Below are 22,701 nucleotides of genomic sequence, written 5' to 3' on the forward strand. Positions count from 1 at the left end.
CAAGAAAACTGCAAAGCAGAACAGAACAGCTGTTTGCTACAATGTAAAAATTCAATAACTCTTTAAATTCTACTTTAACTTATGCTATTTCAAGGAAAATCCCCAAATGACCTAAAAGACATCCATCAATTAGTGATGAAAATTATTTTGCTGCCCTGGTGGAAACAACACGAAACCGTGCTACCACGACTGTCAAGAGTGGCTCGATGGTGTTTAGCGTCCCGCCGCAGCAGCATAAGTGCCATCACTGCAGCTGAAGAGTTCCACATTCAAAAAGACTAAAGCTTGCCGCAAAGCACCAGCAAAAGTAATTACCATGAATGTGTTACCACACATTCTAAGCTTTCTATAGATATATTTGTCATGTTTGTGAGGCATGTATTTGTATTATATATGTATTTGCTCCTGTTCAAGACCGAGACGTTTCATGTTTGTTTTCTTTATTTTATAAAAGCACAAAGTTTTGTTGATATTGTGAGTGCACACATATGTATTACTCAAATTATGTATTACTCCTACCTTTATGAACAAAAATGATGGCGTATTTTAAGTTGTTTCCACTGAAAAAAATGCAATTGATCGTGCTGGCACCTCCATGTCCTGAAGCGCGCTTCAGCTTCCACTCTCTGAACAAATGATTGGATACAGCGCACATTTATCCAGGTTTAACGTTTAAACATTGTTATTAGCTTGAACTGTTTTATATCTATAGATTTTATTTTAGGCTAGTCGTGATGATTTGAGAAGGCTAAATTGATCCAACATAGGCTATGATTAACTCACTGTCTGCTGCTGGCCGCTTGGTCGTTACTTTAAAAAACAAAAGCTTATATTACATATATAACAAAAAATGCTCCAAATGTTTTTATAAATTAACTTATTAATAATAAATAAGAAACTAAATAAAATCACTTCATTACATACAAAACTGAACTATTTTAATAACTGAAACAGTAGTATAAGCTGTTTTGGGAGAAGGGGCTGGCCAGGGCAGAGCTAGGGCCTAAATTTGAGGTCCGTGCCGGGCTCTACTTTCAATACTAGAAGCCAATCTATATGATGATATTAAAAATAGTAATATAATAATTATTTAAGCATATTATGTGTTTTTTGTTGCAGTTCAACAGTATTTGTAAAAATTTGGAAATATAAAATATGTTTCTGCATAACAGTTGTTGGACACTAAATAACTTGATCTGTCTGTTATTTTTCTTTAGGTAACCAGTTACATGAAAACTTTGCTCTATAAATATTGAACACAAAAGCATTACACAAATACTGCTAAATCCATTTTATTTTATTTATTTATTGTGGGGTCATGTAAGGGGTAAAAACTCATTAATTGTAATTGTAAAGTCATGAGACATCGTCACTGAGGCTTTAAGAAGCCACTTCACCCCAGGCTGCTCTTGGGGTTTGCCCCTGTAACAAGAGCACTGGAAGTCACTTTGAATTAAAGCATCTCATAAATGACAACTTGTTGGTTAAGTGAACACAATAAAACATGTGAAAGATATTCTGACTAGATTAGAATCAACTATATTATTCAAGCCGATTTGAACTTAACGGTGTTAACAGTGGCTTAACATTGTTTCACAGGATAACAGGATTTGTTGTTGTACTCTCATTTTAAAAATCCCGTAATAGACTGTTTATGACAGGTTCCACCATGACAACTTCCCCCGAAACTGAAGTCTGTGGTCTCAAAATGTGCTCAATGACCAGTATATTTTGTATAATAAAGAGCTGAAAGGATGACATTTTTGTCAGCCAAAAGTCAGAAACGCTTTATCATTTTAGCACATCTTGGTCCACTGTCCACTGTTTTTTAAACCTTTACCTAACAAGTGGCTAAATGAGAGTACAGAGGTTTTCGGGGACATTAAACGTCTCCATACAGGTAAAGTCATTTACTCACTAGTTTGCTTTTATAGTCTGTTTATAATTGAGCTCTTGCAAACTATTCTAACTCAAACTTTCAGGGAAAATATCTGTAGATAAACCCACCTTCTGGCATAGTTTGACAACCAGCATACATATGCACCCTTCTCATGCTAAAAAACATTCCCATTCAGCCCTTCTGATACTGAATGTTACACACACATTCATCCAGCATGCAGAGCTTCTAGGCTACTGCCAGTATCTAGGCCACAGGCTCCATCGTTTCTGTCCTTAGCTGACAGTGGCAGTTAAATTTGTGTTATGTGAAAGCCTCTCCCAGGCCTTTTTCATTCACCAGTTAACAGCACTCCCACCCCGGTGTGAGCAATGTGTGTGTGTGCGCATGTGAGTGATGGACGCATTTCTGCTGTTCATGTCCAGAGCTGTGAATTTAGGAATTGTGCCCTGTCACTTCACACAGCCACCAGACCATCTCGCCTCCAGAGAAAAAAATCTTCCTAAAGATAATATGACTCATGCAGGATGAAAACTTTTTTCTCCTCATTTTATCTACTGAACAAGACAGTGGTAATTGAATAAAGGGGGCTCCATCCCACACGTGCTTGTGATAAAATTCTACTGTCGAAGTATATAAATGCAACTATTTGTAATGATAACATGGTAACACATTTAACGGAGACAAAAAACTAAACAAACCAATAGATCAACAAAAAACCACTGGAATTAACATCACTTGATGGAGCTAGAATTTTATCCTGGCAATATTTTCAAATAATAAATAATAAATATTTGACAGGGTATAATCTATGAGTTAGTCTAACATACAGTAGCAAAATGTTGGACTATATAGCAAAAGGTCTGATTTAAGAAGTACATTCTATGGCCAAAAAGACCATTATATTAAAAGAGATTCTGGGAATGTCCTTTTACTGTTTTTTATGTAAATTAAATGATAATTCAGTTTCATTTGAAAATCATACATTAGATGGTATTTTGCAATAAATTTAAGGCAATGTTAAACCATTTACAATTTTTCACTGTACATGGCATGGTTACTTACAGTTAACCATTTGACAGGTTTTTACTTCAGCTTTTTTACAGTCTTTTTTTGTAAAAATTTAAAATAATTTTTACAGTGTATTTGTAAAGTGTATCCGTTACTGGGTCCATAATTCACAATAAAACTTGCTCTAGAGAAAAATCCCTCCCCTGTTCTCCTACATCAATATCCATTGACATATTTGTTCAGAACAGTCTTGGACTGTTTTTTTTTTTATTAGTAAACGGTGCTTGATTTGTACATATTTCATTCCTGATTCAGATGAGATTCAGATTGCTTGTTAGTTGTAAAATACTGTATACTGCCTCCAATATTTCATGCTGTTTTACCATCTAAAAGTACTGACTATTTACAGACATAATTCAGAACATACATTTCTGCTCATTAATGTTCAGTTTACCTGATAAGTTAACACATCTTTGTTTCCAGATGAACTGAAAGGGGGAAAAAAATGCATGTCCTTATTTCCGCAAGTGGAAAAAGTCAATCAGATTACAGCAGATCAATAAAGTACTTTCCAGTTTAGTGTGAAAATGCATCAGATGGTCAGTGAAGGCACTGTGGGCGGTCCGTGGGCATGGCTTCTCAGAATCACACTCTCAAAATCTATGAATAGGTCTTTCAGTAGGCAGAGAAAGAAAGTCAGACCGTCTTTTCTCTTGCTTGTTCAACCGTATGAAATGGTCTAACATGAGAGGAGCACACGCTATCTTCAACCATATTCAACAATATCTAGAAGGGCCTGTGCCATTTCTTCCGTTTTCTATCACTGCTCTTTCCAACAACACAAGCAGACAGAAACTGAAGCCTGTATATCTCTTTAAGACAAGACCAGTCTGCATTATCTTGTTGGCTTTCTGGGGCTTAATGCGACAGAGTAGCTTTGCTGAACTCCAGATAAACCTGATTATGTCACTTCTGTGAGATTATGTGCGATTAGTCTCTAACACTATCATCAGAAGATGCTAAAGGAACACTTCTAAATGAAAACATCTTCTTTTGTGTTCCACAGAAGAAAAAGTCATACAGGTTTGGAATGACAGGAGGGTGGAAATTGTTTTGGTGAAGTATCCCTTTAGTAGTGCACAGAATAAAACAGAAATCAATGCAAATTCCTTGCATAAATGAGAAATCCGGATAAATTATTTGAAAGATAATACTACAGAAATTCAGAATAGTTTGTTCTGCAGAAGGGAGCTTTAGCAGAGTGAGAGAAGTTACTGGTATAATTAAGAAATTGTTCTTATAAAAATCGATAAAACAAGGGCAGGGACCCATGTGTCTCAGCTGAGCATGAGTTCTGCGGCGTGTTTGGAGAGAGAGGGGTGAGAGACAGGAGAGACGTGGGTGGTCACATCGGTCTGTAATTACTCCCTCCAGAGCTGCAGGTGAAGAGAGATGACCTTTCCACAAGTTAAAAGCACAGCGTGCACAAATCACCTGACAACCCGTGCAGGAGTCTGGGCTATCACGTGAAATTTCTAACAAAAAACAATTCATCTCAAAAGCACATATTGCTCTACAGGATGAGTATTTTGATGTCATCTGTTTAGACTACTCAATGCTCAAATCAACATCCCATCAGTGAATTAAAAAATATATGAGAAAATAAAATTCATATGTTATTACTTGAATACATGAATACATGATGAACATCCTTTTAATTTTTTTTGTACTAAAATAGATTTTCATATTTATTAGGGGCATAACGTCAAAAATGTCTAATGGACAAAACTGTCCTGATATAATAATGAAGAAATATGCCTTATTAACAGTATGACATAAAAAAATATATATAATAATTTTTTGTCATGTGGTGTGACCAACAAGTTCATATGATCCAATGAATTGGAAAGAGGGGGGAGGGGCAGTAAATTATATAATATAGGACCCCTGCAGACACTCCTGACTGTGTGCAAACTTAAAATATAACTTTTCATGACTAGACATAGATTAGTTCAGGTTGTGAAATGTCATGTGGTGTGACGCCACAAAAACCTGATGTTTACAAAACAATAACATAAAAAAACCTTGTTGAAAATAATGGTTTTAGATGTGTATACTTACATTTATTCATTTTGTAGCATGTTTACCCTTTTATTAGTTTGGTTCTCTCAGTTATTTTGAAAGAAAATGATACATTTAGTCCTGGTTCACTTAGTGTTCACATTGTCAATTTATGAACACATTGCTGAATTTGGTGATTAAAGTGTTAGTTCACCCAAAAATGAAAATTCTGTCATTAATTACTCACCATCATGTAATTCCAAATAAGTAAAACTCGATCTGTAATCAAATTCATCTTCAAAACACAAATTGAGATATTTTTAATGCATTGATGCAACGCATTCCACAGCTGACACAGAACATCATAACTCAGTTTACGTTCAGTGGATACTCTCCAAGATAGCACCAGAGTGCAGACAAACTGTTGAATAAAGTAGTTTTTTTTGTGCACAAAAAGTATTCTAGCAGATTTCTATTCTAGTACGATCGAACCCCTGATGTCACATAGATAATTTGTACGATGTCCTTGCTGTGTTTCTGGACCTTGACTGTGTAAGGATCCTTGCGGTCTATGGGAGGATCAGAGATTCCATCAGAAATGTGTTCCGAAGATGAACGAAGGTCTTATGGGTTTGGAACAACAGAATTTTCATTTCTGGATGAACTATCCCTTCAATAACTAATAATATATATTAATAATAGGCATGCCAACTAGTCAATATTAAAATTGGTCCTTATACTAAAGGGTTTCAAATTATTATTATTTATTTTTTTATCAAATCAAGTAACGCTAATTGTTAACGTGCCTTTAGTGTAATTAAATTTAAGCATCTCTTAAAAATGATGCAAGCATTTCAAAGCCTTAGGAAAACAACATGAATACAAAGACTAGCTACATTTCAAAGGACTCTTCACTAAACGTTTAAACATTTATTCTTTTACTCTTACATGTCATTGGCCCACCTATTACTCAAACATTAAATAGTCTTTTTGTAGGATTTTCCTTGAACGAAGCTCCAGAACATGTTTGTTTTGTTTTAATGCGGCAGGGGTTATATCGTCTCAAGGCTCCCGGCATTAAGCTGCCTTACATTACGCCGGGCTAATCTCTGCCAGAGGCTGGTTTAACCACCACACATCCCCAAAATCTACTGAGCATTGGGCTCTGCATCCCAGACAGAGCAGCTGTCATGTGGAGCGACCTTCAAGTGCTCATGAACAGTGTTGGGAAGGTTACTTTGGAAATGTAATAGGTTACAGATTACAAGTTACCCTGTTTAAAATGTAATAGTAGTGTAACTTTTTCAATTACTTTATTAAAGTAATGTAACTAATTACTTTTGAGTACTTTTTGATTACTTTTCTAAATTTGTGAAAAATAAAGAATAATAAATAAAAGCATATACATCAACTTAAATACAGTTATCTAATAAGCATGTGACGTATTCTGTGTAATAAACTCCTGAAACATTGGTGTTTTTTGAACTGCTGTCTCTGTATATGATGATAGTTTTCTCAAAATAAGTAAAATGCACATGAAGTGACACAGAGCAGTTCTAGAAATTATGTTTATGTGCTCGTGTACTCCTATATTGAGACAGCAGAGGTTGAAAACACTGCGAGCTTCAGTAGGCCTATGTGTAGAAAATGAAACCATGTCTTTGCCATTAATTTACAGGAGGGGCGGACTGGGAAAAAAAAATCAGACTGGAAAATTCAAACTCATACAAACAAATTCATGGACAAAACTATTTTTTGTATGGACCTGACATAAAAAAAGGTTTAAATCTTTAATTTGGGGACATGCAAAATAATTAAAAGTTCTCTCCTGAACTGCACCTTCACTTCCATTTTTCTCTTCAGTCTCTTTATTTTGCGCCGTTATCCATCTCTCTCATGACTTTAATACTCAAGATTGAACAAAACTATACTTTACAATACAATACTCTACAATACTACAATATCTTTATAGAAAAATCCTAATACTGTACACGAGTCATGTTTTTCCCTTACAAAAATTAACCATGCTTTTATTAGCCTATATAAAAGTAAAATAACCTTGTTTTTTTGCAAATGGATTTGTATTTATTTTTAAATAAATACATTTGTAAAATAATTTTACATTTTTGGTTACCACAATGGTTACAATAGTAACCATTTTCTCTGGATTTATAGTTAAATATTAAAATGTTAATTTTCGTAAGGGTTGTGTTGTTGTCTGTCGTAGCTCCCCCTTAACCTATTAAAAAAAATCTGATTTTTTTCAGCTAAATTACTACTGTAACATTACAACAGATAATAATGATGTCCTTTATATAGTATTTTGAGTGATGACTGATGAGCAACGTGCTGCTGCTTGATTAATTAAATAAAAAACTAAGACAAAAAGCATCTTTACAGATGAAACTGACCTGAAACCCTGAACAGGTGTTCTGCTTCTCTGCTCCAGCAGTCCACTCTCTCTCTCTCTCTCTGTCTCTCTCTCTCTGACTCTCTCTCTCTCTCTCTCTCTCTCTCTGTATCTCTCTCTCTCTGTCTCTCTCTCTCTCTGTCTCTCTCTCTCTCTCTCTCATTGATTACTCTGAGTCTGATCCAAACCGTTTGGCGGAGGCGCGGAGAGCGCGCGAGTCATGACTAACAATTCATGACTTATTAGAGATTTAATTATCAAATGGCGGATTCGCAAATGATCGCTTTAGTATACAATAATGATATTAAATAGTGGGGCAAAATCGGCTACCAGGCCACCGGGAATTGTCCCGGTTCTCCCGGTGTCCAGTCCGCGCCTGATTTCCACAGACACGCAGAATGTGCAAGTCATATATTGCATTTTTGGAGCTTAATATTCACATACACTAGTCGATGTCATGTTTTGATTCAAGTGTACTGACCTACTTTTGATTTAGTAATCCAATTATTAGGGCGGTATGTCTCAGAATAGTCAGTGCAATTTGGGAAATAAATCAGTTAAATCTGTATGTGGATGTGTGTAAATATTCAAATGTAATTCCCTTTGTAATCGTTAAAAATTTCATAAGTAACTGTAATTTAATTACTCATTTTTTCGTAGTAACTGTAACTAATTACAGTTACAATAATTTTGTAATTAAATTACATAACGCCGTTACATGTAACTAGTTACTCCCCAACACTGCTCATGAATTAACACAGCAGGCTTTATACACAAACCGATACACACACCATAGCCGTAGCTTCACGCTGGACGCTGAGACAATGAAGTGTGGATCGTGAGAACTTGGAGAGGCCTTGCATCATCACAACAAAGGAAAGCCTCATCTTTTTTTGTAATTCATACAATCCAGCGCTGTTAATCTCAAGGCTTTTGTAGGTCTTGGACAAAACATACACAACAATGTGTCTGTCAGCCAGCCTAGAGATCAGTTTGCCAAACATCAGTGTTATTCTCTCATGAGATGAGAATGTGCCAAATGTACAATAAAAGTGAGCCGAAAATAGATTATTCACATAGCGATTGTCAATGTCTGCTCTCTCCCCATCAGCCATTAGCTGACAGAGAGAGACAGAAAGAGAGAGAAAGTGAAGCAGAAGAGATTTTTTTCCTAGAATAAACCAGGACACCTGTCCTCCCACAGGGCTTATAGCTTTATAATGCTGCACTGCTAATAATGAAACAATATCACTGTCAGACGGCTTATGATCATTCACTCACCGTTACCTATCGTTTGAATTTCCTCTTAATAAACTACAACACATTGATCAAAGCATAAGACATCAAATAGTGAAAGTATAAAGCTAATTAAACAGTCGAGTCAAAACAGTTTAAGAAAAATAAATTAGCATTACACTTACAGTACATGAGATTGAAATTGGTAGATAGGTCATGTCTACAAGTACTGCAAGAGCAGGACTAAACATTTACAATGCATTAGATTATCCAAGTGTGGAACAAGTTTTCACTTGTGGAAGGTCTACATCTCAGTAAATTACACAATCTTTGTTTTCTTCCATGAGCTGACTCAAATCAGACTTTCAGATCCAAAACCATGATATTTACATAATATACAGTACAGACCAAAAGTTTGGACACACCTTCTCATTCAAAGAGTTTTCTTTATTTTCATGACTATGAAAATTGTAGATTCACACTGAAGGCATCAAAACTATGAATTAACACATGTGGAATTATATATGGAATTATATACATAACAAAAAAGTGTGAAACAACTGAAAATATGTCATATTGTAGGTTCTTCAAAGTATCCACCTTTTGCTTTGATTACTGCTTTGCACACTCTTGGCATTCTCTTGATGAGCTTCAAGAGGTAGTCACCTGAAATGGTCTTCCAACAGTCTTGAAGGAGTTCCCCGAGAGATGCTTAGCACTTGTTGGCCCTTTTGCCTTCTGTCTGCGGTCCAGCTCACCCCTAAACCATCTCGATTGGGTTCAGGTCCGGTGACTGTGGAGGCCAGGTCATCTGGCGCAGCACCCCATCACTCTCCTTCTTGGTCAAATAGCCCTTGATGCCTTCAGTGTGACTCTACAATTGTCATAGTCATGAAAATAAAGAAAACTCTTTGAATGAGAAGGTGTGTCCAAACTTTTGGTCTGTACTGTATATAACATATATCATCACATTTTTGCTATAGCTTTCGGGTTAACAAGTAAACAAAACAAAAACCACAATAAGGTGCGTTGAAATATGTCAACTATTTAATGACGAACGTGAACTAAAAGATGATATAATACCAATTTTACTTCGATATCAGGACAAGTTGTCAAAGGCTGTAAATGTAATTTTATTCATTTATTGCATTATCTGTAGACCAAAATGTTATATTTACACACATGACATTTTCCATTTTTTGTTTCATCAACTGTTTAGTTGCATAATTGTTTTAATATGTCTGCTGAAAATACAAAAAGCCAATATAAAGGCAAAATCTTGTTTTCTGTGAAAAAAAAATGAAGATTATGTAGATTATGATTAAAACAAGAACAAATATCTGCCATGGTCTCAGGAAAATAAACTTAATTCAAAGGGAAACCAAGTTTTATATCCAACTGACAGATTTTTCATTTCATGTTCAAATTTTCAATTTTCCTCTCAAGTAAACGGATCTTAATTTCAGGATGTTCAGGTTTTTCTATTAAAGAAAGTTTTGCCATGTGATGTAACATTTAAAGCCATGATTTTATTCAAGACTTTAACTTTTTAGGAAGAGTGAACAAAGACCTTTTACGACCTGCAGAAGCCCTGTTTTACTTCTTTTGTTCCAATTGGTTCCCATTGTGACAACTTACCCCATAGAGTTTAACACATGTCCTGTTTGGGATCCCAAGATAAACTGATGTTAAATAAACTCTGAATTTCAAAAATGTCCCCAACCACATCCTAAAAAATCTCCTATCCCCAGTAGAAACAAAATAATCAGCAAAATTAACATCACAAAACCAGCTTTGCTTAAACTATAGAGGAGATTGTGATATCACTGATTATTAATCAAGTAATTTAGCAAAAGCCTATTAAGCACGGTCAATTAAAGTCTCTGTTGTCAGTTGTCCCTGTATTAATAGTCTGTCAGCTTTGCTTTCTCACCACCATCACAGCTCAGAGGATTATGCCTAGATTTAAAATGTATTCATACTAGAAACATGACCTAGACATTTCTTCCTGCAGATTCCTAAAACTTAATTACAACTTCTAAAAACCTAGCTTAAAGAACAAGTCGGGATTGTTAATGCCTATAATTAAGCACAGACTCTTCAGTCTGGCTCGTTCTATAAATTTTGCTGCAGTGGCTTATAGAACATTCATTATAATTCTATGCAAGTCAATTTGAATCTAATTATGGCCAAACCTCTTTAACAACAGCCTCCATAAGTTAATGACTCTTTGATAAACAACAAAGGGAACAAACAAACCACTGTCAGATGGTGCAAAACAAGTGTAAAGAATGTTTTTGGCTTGATAAAAGAAAGCTTTTATCTCTTGCAACTAAAGTAATCAAAAGATGGAAAACTGAAAACTTCCATCCAAGCCATTAGCGTTTGACAGTCTAGAGCAAACACACTAGTTGTTCAGGACTGAAGTTTTCCTTTCTCTTGATCTAAAGGGATAGTTCACCTAAAAATGAAAAATCTGTCATCATTTACTCATCCTCTCTCCATAATCTATATTATGGAGTCCAAAACTGTCAAATTCCAAAAATGTCAAAGGTAATGTGAAATGACCTGACAGGCATATTGCAAGTTTATATTGTAAGTGACACGATCATTTTGTATAATGAGGAGATAAAAATTAAAGCTTTAATTTACTAGTAAATTAAATAATTGCCAACATGCGTATACACAGATGGATTTCGTCTATTTAGAACTGATTTTATTGTTTATATGTCCAATTACTGATATTCAGAAACAATTTTTCTTTTATTTAGATTTCTGCGTTTTGATAAACTTCATCTTCACATCACAACAATAAAATGTAGACTAGTTTTCTGTTTTAATAACAAGAGCAGCAGAAGCAACATTATTGAAAAATTTGACAAAGTTTTCAAATAAAGAATATTAACTCAACTGAACTTAAATAAATGTGTAAATGTAATAATTTTAAACTAGTTTAAACTTTTTTTTTTTGGCTAACTTATATAAAAATAAACATTATCATTTGAAAAATGATCAAATACCAGAGAAATATTGGTAAAAACTGATTATCAGTTGATCTCTAACACAGACTACAACAAATATGGCAAAACAAACCGTAAACGTCAAATAACATCAAACCTTATTGGTTCTTGCATGCTCAAGATTACATTTTTGGTCAAACGGTTCTTCTAAATGTCAAAACACTGAGCTCTCACATCATCTACAAAGGGCAACTTCCTCTTCCTTTATGACAGTCTGTCCACTGCTCTGTCCTTCACACTCTGCATATTAAAGTATCAGCTAACCTTCTTTTACGCTGACATTTAAATCACGTCAAAGCACTTAATTAGTTTTAACGTTTTTGCATGCCTAGAATTCACTCAGTCACTTCAAATGCTGCCATGTAAATGAATCGCTGTGGTTAAACTCCAGTCAGTAACGGTCTGAATATGACTATTGATAGTATAACACATTCAGCATTCAGCTACTATTAAGAAGTACTATTTACTACTTTTACTAGAGTAAAAGGTGTGTGAAAACATTCAGTGTGTTGACACAAGGACGTGACCGCCGGTAATGAAGGCGTGCATGTTGACATGGTCTGAATGAACAAAACTTTACAGCACCTATTAAAGGTGTTTGGATATGAATGGATAAAATATTCCTTCCATGCCTTGAGATCTTCATCACAAGCATATTCACACTGCATTTTTTAAAAACAATTCAGACGCTGCCTTGGAGCGGAGTTCCTCTGCGTTGTCCCTGAGAATACTGATGAAAGTCAAAAAACAGAATGTGAAAGCAGTTGAATCATTTCTCTGAATGCATTGACAGGAATTTGCTGACTTGAAAGGCCACAAAGACAAATTGTACATGAGGAAAACTGGCCCAAGGCCACATCGGACTCTCTGTATTTGTGAAGTGCAGCTGCTTCAACTTTCAAGACACTCAACACACGCTGCTTAAAAAATGAATAGAATCCCCAACCCTGGAGCCGGCTGCATCCCAGGAGACCCTGAGCTCTATAAATATACGGTTTAAAACAGGTAAGAGAATTTGCTTTATCTCACTAAACAACCTGACTGCATAAAATGTGCTATTTATTAACTGGATGAATATGTGAATGATGTATTAAATAAGTATTAAAATAAGTGTATTAAATAAAAATGTATTAAATAAGACTATTATGAAATAGCCTATATGTCTGGTGTACAGTAGAAAAACACATGTACTACCGTTTAAATGTTTGGGGTTAGTAAGATTTGTTAAATAAAGCGTCTTATAGTCACCAAGCATTTTTTTTTAATAAAAAATACGGTAAAACACAATAATGTGAAATATTACTTCAAATTAAAGTGACTGGTTACAATTCAAAATACATTCAAACAGTCATTATTTCGGTATTCAGTGTCAAATGATCCGTCAGAAATCATTTGATGCTCAAGAAAGATTTCGGTAACACTATTTTAAGGCCCAATTCTCACTATTAACTATGTTGCTTTTTAGCATGCATATTACCAGCATATTGGTTGTTTATTAGTTCTTACTACTGTAGTTAAATTGTAATGTCTTATTCTGCATTAACCCAATCCAATACCTAAACAGAACAACTGCCTTACTAACTTTTAATAATAAGATAATTTTTAGTTTATTGAGGGAAAACTTTTAATAATAATGAATATGTGTTCCCTATCTAAAGTGTTACCAAGATTTCTTATTGTTAACTATGTTAAAAACAGTTCATAATCTTTTTTTTTTCTTTTTTTTATAGAATGTTCTAAAGGAATATTTATTTAAAAATGTATTTGAAATAGAAATATTTTATAATATTATAAATGTATTTACCGTCATTGTTTTATCAATATGATGCATACTTGCTTAATAAAACTTACTTAAAAAAAGTACTTACCCCAGACTTTTGAATGATAGTATATGCACATTTTTATTTTCTTCTTCTTCTTTATTCCAAAACACTATATTAATGCATAAAAATATAATCTAATTCCAGGCTTCAGAAGATCCGAGAATGTCCCAAATACCAGCTTCCAACAGCAGTTAGCAAACATACTTAATATCCCAAATAAGGCATAAAACAATCTTTTTTTCTTCTTTTTTTATTATATACATTTATGTTCTGCCCCAATTTTCTTTTTAAATAGGAAATATGTGACTTTTTTTAAAGGGATTACACAGCTGTAACATACAGAAAACCCCTCTATGGAAGCTGACTAGAAAAAGCGTGATGTCCATACAGAGAGAGCAGTAATCAGAGTAAACCCATAATACTGCAGGTCAAAGAGTCCTTCTGGGAGGGACATTTCCCATTTCAGCTCCCCATTTATTTGCCTAGAAAGACCTACAACTGAGACCGGAGGCTTCACTCAGCTCACAAACAAGAGCTTATTTAAAAAACATGGACAGCAACAGCCAGAAAAATACTAGAAAAAAAGAAATCAGTGAGTGCCTCTAGGGAAATTCACTTTAGGATCACCTTTGATCTCTTCTCTCTGTGTGCGGTGACAAACATCCATGTGTGCTTGGATGGGTCTATAGCAAATAACCTCTAAATGTCTGTCTTCTAAAAACAGTCACCATGAGCTGTCGTTATCACACAACTTACTGCACGATATATAAACACTGACAGACTGTCTTAAAGTACTATGGCAGTAAAACAGTACTTTGATATGATTACTGAAATATTTGGCATGCCATGGTAACTTGTTCAGATAAACAAATGAATGAATGAATGAATGAATGAATGAATGAATGATTACCATAATAGTACCATTTGTAAAGCTGCTTTAAAACAAACTGTGTGACTTGTGACTTGACTATTCATGAAGTGCTTGAAAATATGCAAGCAATTCTGGAAATACAGGAACAAGTCTGTCTTCAAAATCTGCTAATATGTGCCACATATTAGAATTTCAAAAAATATCATAAGTACTGTGACAGTAATACAGTACTTTAATGTATACGATAGTATTTAAGTGCTTACTAAAATATATGACATGCCAATGATGACTTAAATAAATAAATTACAGTAACACAGTACCATTTTCATTTTGATATATTCCATGTAATATTTATGAAACTCCAAGGTGCTTCCAAGATGACCATATTATTAAAAAAATACCACATAATAGCACAATACCATGTCCAGAAAAACAATAATATTTGTATAAATATCCCATTAGAGCAGTGCTCAGCAAATTTGACTGCATAACACAATCACATTTAAGTTCATAGTAAACTCACACAAATATGACTATTTTGCCCTGCTTAAGACACTAATGCTAATGCACAGATGTCAAATCTTCCCTCTGTTATTTTGTCATTTGCTCAGTCATGGATAGGCTACGTGAGAAGGTTTTAAGAGTCTTCTGAGAACACTCTCATATCCAGAGCTCTTCAAACCAAAGCATTTACACAAACATTTGTCACCGAGCAACACTTAATGACTTTCTGCCCAATTCGCTATTATATATTTGCAAAGGGCGGGTCGTTACGGTTACCTGTAAGTTACTCTCTGGATCACTGAAAGCAGCGTACTGCGACATAAACCATGACATTTGTTTTTCCTTAAAGGAATTAAAAGTAAACTAACCTGCCATAACAACGCATAAAACACAAGCATTTCAAAAGTTTAGATGGAAATACTCCTTGCCAATCAAAACATCAATGCAATGCGTAAACTGCGTGTTTTCGCAGCCCTACCTGCATAGACAGCAGCAGAAGCATCACTCGGAGAGAGTAAAAACTGTGATATTGCGGATGGATGTAGGCTACAGTAAATAATAACGTAAGAATATGTGCGGCGAGGTCTAACCAAGGCTTTTCTTTATCAACCAACTACAAGACCTGTCCTTGTCATTTCGCCTTCTTCTCAGTCAGCGTCCACGCGAGTGTTTTGCTCTCCCACCTGCACACAGCATCCGACGCCGCGCAGCGAGTCTGCATCTAGGGCATGTATTTGGCAGGAAAGCAGGTTGGTAATGCCTACAGCGCAAGCGTATTCCGAGGGCGCCATTCACAGCAGAGCACTATTTTGCAAAAATGCCGGACCGCTGTGGATCACGGAGATAGAAGTGAGTGCGTTTACTATCACGGCGATACACAGAGAGAGACTACAGTGAGTCATCAGTTGTGGCACTTCAACATCCGTAACGGAGATTACTGGAAATCTGTGTCCAGCAGCTTTAAAGTGAGGCTGATTCATTTTCACGCTCCTCCTACATAAACTGAAATGGTGTGCCTTTCGTAAACCGGTGTTTTTAATCTCTTAATTTAATTCAATAGCTATGTTTACATGCAATAAAATAATCCCTTTGTAATCGGATTGAAGGCTCTAACGGACTGAAATGTCTTCATGTAACACCTCAATCAATCCGATTCACCTCGATCCGAACTAAATTTCCAGTAGTGTAAACCTCAAATAAGACGATCAACAGAAGAAATAAACATACATGAACCCAAATTATAATAGGCCTATAATAATAGTAACAATAATAATGCTTGAAAATATATGGTTACATAGTACCTATGTTTTGTCTCATCCTTAAATATTTACTAAATATTTTCTCCAACTGCTTTCACTAATAGATGCCATACTGAATTTAAAGCTAATAAAAACGAGGCTTACAGTCTTTACAATCAAACATGGAACACACTGTATTTTCACCAACTCACAACTTTCAAAACTATTTTATGGAGTTTTTGTCTACTGAGTCTGTCAGCTGAACAATCATTGCTAAATCACAGTATAATCCATAGGCCTACTTCTCTCCCACACAAACTAGTTTTTGTTCCTTTAAAAATTTAATATGGTGTAACCTTGAGTGTTCCGCTATATTTGTTCCATTATTTTAAAACATGTGATGCATTCCATATTGAACAAACACACCCATACACTGGAGGAGAGTCACCTTCTTCATGAACAAACTAAACTGAAAAAGTTTTCTGACTGAAATGGAGTTGACAACCAAACACAGATCGTTGTAGTACAAAAAAATTGTACAACAAAAAAATTGTAGCACAAAAATAAAACAATGTTTGACACCCATAGACACCCATGAATTAAATAAAAATACCCAACTTTACAGCAGAAACAAAAAGGTTACATTTATACAGCCTGGTAAAAAAAAAGTGTTTTTTTTTCTGTATAGCCAAAGATTACAGAATACCCAAGACGTGCCACTTGTATAGTTTTGAATGGGGAAAAATGCATAGACAGTATAAGAAATGGACACAGCGACCCCATTGAAACTCAATTTTGTTTTTGAAACTCAATTGACGTCAGCAACCTGTCTGATAGATGTAAATCTTCTAGTAGCTGTGCGTGCAAACTGCCATCGTTAATCTTGCAGAGACGGCGAGCTTGAGCGGGGAGTTCTTTGGCGTGAGTGAGCAGGAGTAAGTATTCTGATTAATTATTTTGTATAGTATTTTAAAATGTAACGCCAGTACGTCATATTAAGTTAATTGCCTGCGTGCTTCTCCTCCTGTCTGTACGGTAATTTCTCTACTGTGCGACAGAGAGTCGAGTGGTTATGATGCAATCGTTAGCCTTTTTTTACAAAAACTGTTTCTACGGGGCCATAATGTAACATAGAAGGTAATGGAGCCCTTTATACATTGTCGTGTATCTTTAGAAATAAATAATGGACAAATGGAGTCTTTAAACGCCTCAGATGTAAAGTTATTCGCTGTCAAAGTGACGCCAAAATGAATGCAAAGTCAATGGGATGCTAACGCAAGTGAAGTTCTGCTACAAGATGGCAGCTCGCGGCCGACTTCAACTTCCAGTCGACTTCCTTGCCGCCTGGAAAAATGCAATGCTCAATATGGCCGCTCAATCGCAGGAAGCCCCGCCCTCTGAATGAAAGACCCAATCGCTAATCGATAAAGTCAGCGCATCACTGCAGCTGATGTTAGAAGTCCCAGTTGCTATAGAAACAGTCAGGGTTCTGAGACATGCGCTTAGGACTGCACATGCACACTGGCTGATCTAACCCAAAAAAATGGATTTTTATAACACTATTTGAGCAAAAGAAACAACATTTATGATACTGGTGTTGTCAGATTCCTCTGGTGATTTCAAATATGAAATTTTATCATAAGTTTAGTTAACAGTTTTGGAGAATTTCATGTTTCCTGATTCAAAGAGATAGGAGTTGCACTTGGATGCCCGAGAGGCATTTCAAAGATGGCCACCAAGTGACATGACTGGTATTAAAGGGACTTTGATCTAGCTAATTATACCCCTCATGACAATTGTGAGGGGGTGAATTTTTTTTTATATCTATATACATTTTCGATTATCTGGGAGTGATGAGCGGTGACATACTGCCAAGATGGTGATGGCAAGCTCCGCCAACTTTGGGCTTCAAAATTGCTCTTCAGAAACCTATGGGTGACTTCCCGGACACTATCCAATGTTTTTTTTTTTTTTATATTATATGTATATGACTGATTATGTTTGGTTGTGATCAGTTCATGCAATAAATCCCACCTCATGTGTTCTTGTACATTCCGCGTTAATGATTCAGTCTGAATGAACAATGTAATGGCGTTAATGGGAAGACTAATTAAAAAAAGTTATTAACCAACTCCCACATTTAGAACAACTTTATGTAAAAAAAAAGAAAAAAGATAAAAAAAACCTTTAAATGGCATGAAACCATGATCTGTGAGAGTTTTAGTGAGTAATCAGCAAGGTACAAATTTAAGTAGAATTTTAAGCGAGCTAAGCATCTGTGAGCAATATTTACTGAGCTTAATGACTGATGATCCAAAAATTCAAAAATAGTTAAAAGTTAATGATTTAAAAAAGAATAGCTGAACATAAGTTAACAAATAAAATATATTGTTTAAATTATTACTGCCTTGAGTTTTTGTTTTTGTTTTGTTTCTTTGGAATAAATGTAAAATTCTTAAAAACAGCATGATGACTTAATATCAAGTGAATAATACTTTTCTTTAATAAATAGAATATTGATAACATTAATAATGTAAAAATATAAAATAGAATTGTGCTTTTTTTTTCTTTCTGATAAGTAATGTTTATTTAACCAAGAAAGTATGAATGGGACATTAATTTACATTTGGGAACCAAAAATGGTTAGCTGGAATGTCATTCATTTAGTTTTTAATCAGAGTCATTTTCGATAAGGAGAGAAGGGGTGTCACAAAATCAGACAGGATTGTGGGATATTGTAGAAAGTGACGGATACATCTGTTTTCTTCAAAAATTGATTGGGTGTGCATTTCCAATAAGCACAGTTAGCTAGCTTTGGATCCAAGTTCCGCTGAAATCTATTGGTAACAACCGAACTTGCCTTTGGGAAACGCAAACCAGATGAAGGGATCTAATTAGAAAAAATGTTCCACAACACAATGATTGGATTTGGATGTGCCTTGTTGCCTCCAGAGGCAGTATATTGGTGCTTCTCAATTCTTATTTATGCATCCTCATTTCCTTTCCTCGCTTCCTTTCCTCCTGTCTTTTAGATCCACCTCTTCAGGATGCGAGGGAAGGACGCAAGGAAAAGACGTGAGGATGGAGGACTTGAATCAAGTGAAATGATTTATCCTCACTCCCTTCAGCATTACTTCAAAGTGTCATCAGCTGTGATTAAAGGGATCTGCCCTTATGTTGTTAAAGTTTGTTAATTAAGACATTCATAATAAATATTAATAAAGCAAGATGCCCTGTTTGAAATATATGAGATGCATGGTTTATTTGAAGTGAAAAATATAAATGAAATATAAATAAAAATTATTACAACAGATGTGAAGGGGGAGGAGAATTTATACATGCGTCACGTTAAGTCGATAAAAGACTTCCGCATAGGATACACCTGTGTATCCTCGCTCATCGCTCCTCATGAAGCCTCCTCCCTCCTCGATCCTCGCCTCCTCGTGGTGCAATTAGAGAATTGAGATGTCCTTCAAGATGGCTGTGCTTGATCGGTTTCCGGGTCATAGGATGGAGGACAGAGGAGCGAGGAGGGAGATTGAGAAACACCCTCAGTTTCGAAATAAATGTAATGAGTGAAGAATTTAGTCATTCACTAATAGCCTACCACACTCACTTGTTGCCATCTACTGGTGCAACCATAACCTGCAGGAAATAAAAATATTTTGGAGAAGCGGTCAGTTATTCTAGTCATTAGATTTAACATCACTCTCAATCAATGCACACTTAATTAGTTGAAGGCATTTTTCTGTCTGCTAATGATGATGATAATATTGTTTGGATCGCAAATTGCATTGATTTCGTTGGATAACCAAGTTACTAAACCTAACAGTTTAGGCCCTCATATTTGTTTTGTGTTGTATCTGGTGACCGGGAGTAGTAATGCAGTGCTTTCCGCGGCAACAATTGTCCTCTCTAGTGTAAACAATCACACTGTTGAGCCCATCATCCGCAGGGAAAGCGACATCACAACAGTCACTACGATCGAGCCGCATCATTGAATCAATCACAATGAAATACAATCATTTTTTCATTACACTATTCCTGTTTTACTTAACAGACGATGATTACATTACATAGCGCGATCAAACGATCTCTTTTGTCATATCTCTCACCTGTTCGTTTGCTGCAGTTTCCAGAGAGCTAACGGTCCACCCGATGTGTGTCTGGATCCACCATCTTCATCGCCTGCCTGGCTTTCACTCAGTCTGAGGGTAAACCCGACTCCTCCCATCGAGACCTGCTAACCAAACACCAGCGAAGGCTGTCGAATTTCTCAATGAACGAGATGCAGCTCTTGGCAAAACTGTGCTGCACGTATACACGAAATGCTTCGAGTTAATAGTTAGGCTAGAAATAACTTAAAGAACCGATTCGGTAAGCCCTTTCGATGCCATGAGATGAAACCGTTTGCAAAATGACAGTCCTTCGATTAAAGAAACCTATACAGAATAAATAGTGGAAGCAAGCAAACAATATTTAGACTACTGATACTTTCTCTCAACTTCTTATTGCCGTCATTTAAATTATATCGTATACTACCGTTAAAGTTTGGGGTCAAACATTTTTTCTGCATGAATCCAGTTATTTTGTTTAGCAAGAATGCATTAATCATAACTGTGAAGACTTTACATAGAAACATACAGCTGTGTTCTTCTGATCGGTGTTCAAATAATTCTGAAAAATGTTATTGTTTCCACAAAAAACACCGAGCAGCTCAACGGTTTTCAGCATTGATAACTGAAAGTTTTCATTAGCATCAAATCAGCATTAGAACGATTCCTGAAGGATCATGTGACACTGAAGACTGGGGTAACAACTGCTTGAATCCAGCTTTGCTTTGATAGGAATAAACCACATTTAAAAAAAAAAAAAAAAATTATAACAGTAAACATTTTAATTGTAGACCTAATCTCTAATTGTTTCCATAATCCTGTTATGTAAAACACATATGACATAATAAAAATTTTATTTGAAAAAAATTTAATTAATAAAATGGTCATGAATGCAAAATAACAGGAAATAAAATGTGAGATGGACCTTTTCAGAGTAGCTTTATTTAATGTGGTAGGGAACTGACAAAACCACTACGGTCAATATATTTTTTAATTCAAATAAATATTAAATACATAATGGATGAGATGCTATAAATGTTGGTTATTGTGCCTGTAAAAAACCTACAGTACCTTATCAGACAATACATGAAGAAAATACAAAATCTTAGGCTACATTTCTTCTTTCTAAAGCTAAATGAACTATTTTTTTCTGCATAGATGTACTAGTAATTTAAAATCTGTGTTTATGCTTTACAGTGTAACTGCTCTTAAATTTTTGGTATACACACAGCAAATGACATTACAACAATGGAAAATGACACGACATAGAGGAAGCACATAGTATTTCCAGTTGTGTAATTCACATTAATGTACACATTTACAACCTCTAAGGTAATGTAGGACTATGTGAACTGCTTAGGAAATGAATAGGAATCCTTGAACAGATATGAAGACAAAAATATTGCAATCTGTAAGTTTTCAACAATATCACTGATAAGACTGTCAATTAAGGGTTTAAGTTAGTAGGCAATACATTTACCACCTATAGCATCATTACAAAGAGCTAATTGTTTAAGGAGTCAAAAAGCAATGCAATGTTTTCTGTCTCTACATGTATAGGTAATGAAATTAACAAATTATAATAAATTGTAATCAAATACAATGACAATGTGACCTTGATCCCAATACAACAATACACACGTATTGTGCATGCAAAAAGTTAACTATGCAGATCAGACTGACAAAATATAAAGACATTTGTTGCAGATCCATTCCAGTTTTAGACTATTCTTCCATACAGGACTCTATTAGCAGTTGTTTATTTAACAGCAGGTGTGTGGGTGGGAGGTGGGGATAAAACCTTATACAACCCGAATTCCGGAAAAGTTGGGACGTTTGTTAAATTTTAATAAAATGAAAACTAAAAGACTTTCAAATCACATGAGCCAATATTTTATTCACAATAGAACATAGATAACGTAGCAAATGTTTAAACTGAGAAATTTTACACTTTTATCCACTTAATTAGCTCATTTAAAATGTAATGCCTGCTACAGGTCTCAAAAAAGTTGGCACGGGGGCAACAAATGGCTAAAAAAGCAAGCAGTTTTGAAAAGATTCAGCTGGGAGAACATCTAGTGATTAATTAAGTTAATTGATATCAGGTCTGTAACATGATTAGCTATAAAAGCTTTGTCTTAGAGAAGCAGAGTCTCTCAGAAGTAAAGATGGGCAGAGGCTCTCCAATCTGTGAAAGACTGCGTAAAAAAATTGTGGAAAACTTTAAAAACAATGTTCCTCAACGTCAAATTGCAAAGGCTTTGCAAATCTCATCATCTACAGTGCATAACATCATCAAAAGATTCAGAGAAACTGGAGAAATCTCTGTGCGTAAGGGACAAGGCCGGAGACCTTTATTGGATGCCCGTGGTCTTCGGGCTCTCAGACGACACTGCATCACTCATCGGCATGATTGTGTCAATGACATTACTAAATGGGCCCAGGAATACTTTCAGAAACCACTGTCGGTAAACACAATCCGCCGTGCCATCAGCAGATGCCAACTAAAGCTCTA

The 22,701-nt window shown here is 35.4% G+C and overlaps 1 protein-coding gene across 3 annotated transcripts in view; it reads right to left on the minus strand.

Moving 5' to 3' along the window:
- LOC132140976 (amyloid-beta A4 precursor protein-binding family A member 1-like) overlaps window positions 1-20,340 on the minus strand; it is a 64,300-nt gene extending 43,960 nt beyond the window's left edge. The window contains exon 1 of one of the 3 annotated variants that reach the window (XM_059550094.1): window positions 20,187-20,340. The gene's annotated coding sequence lies outside the window, so the exon portion shown is untranslated. Of the gene's footprint in view, window positions 1-15,311; window positions 15,734-20,186 lie in introns of those variants that run through there. The other 2 variants (XM_059550092.1, XM_059550093.1) reach the window with 2 other exon arrangements.
- Between the last annotated feature and the right edge of the window lie 2,361 nt (window positions 20,341-22,701).

Source organism: Carassius carassius, chromosome 5 (assembly GCF_963082965.1).
Source record: "Carassius carassius chromosome 5, fCarCar2.1, whole genome shotgun sequence".
In the NCBI taxonomy this organism is placed as follows: Eukaryota; Metazoa; Chordata; class Actinopteri; order Cypriniformes; family Cyprinidae; genus Carassius; species Carassius carassius.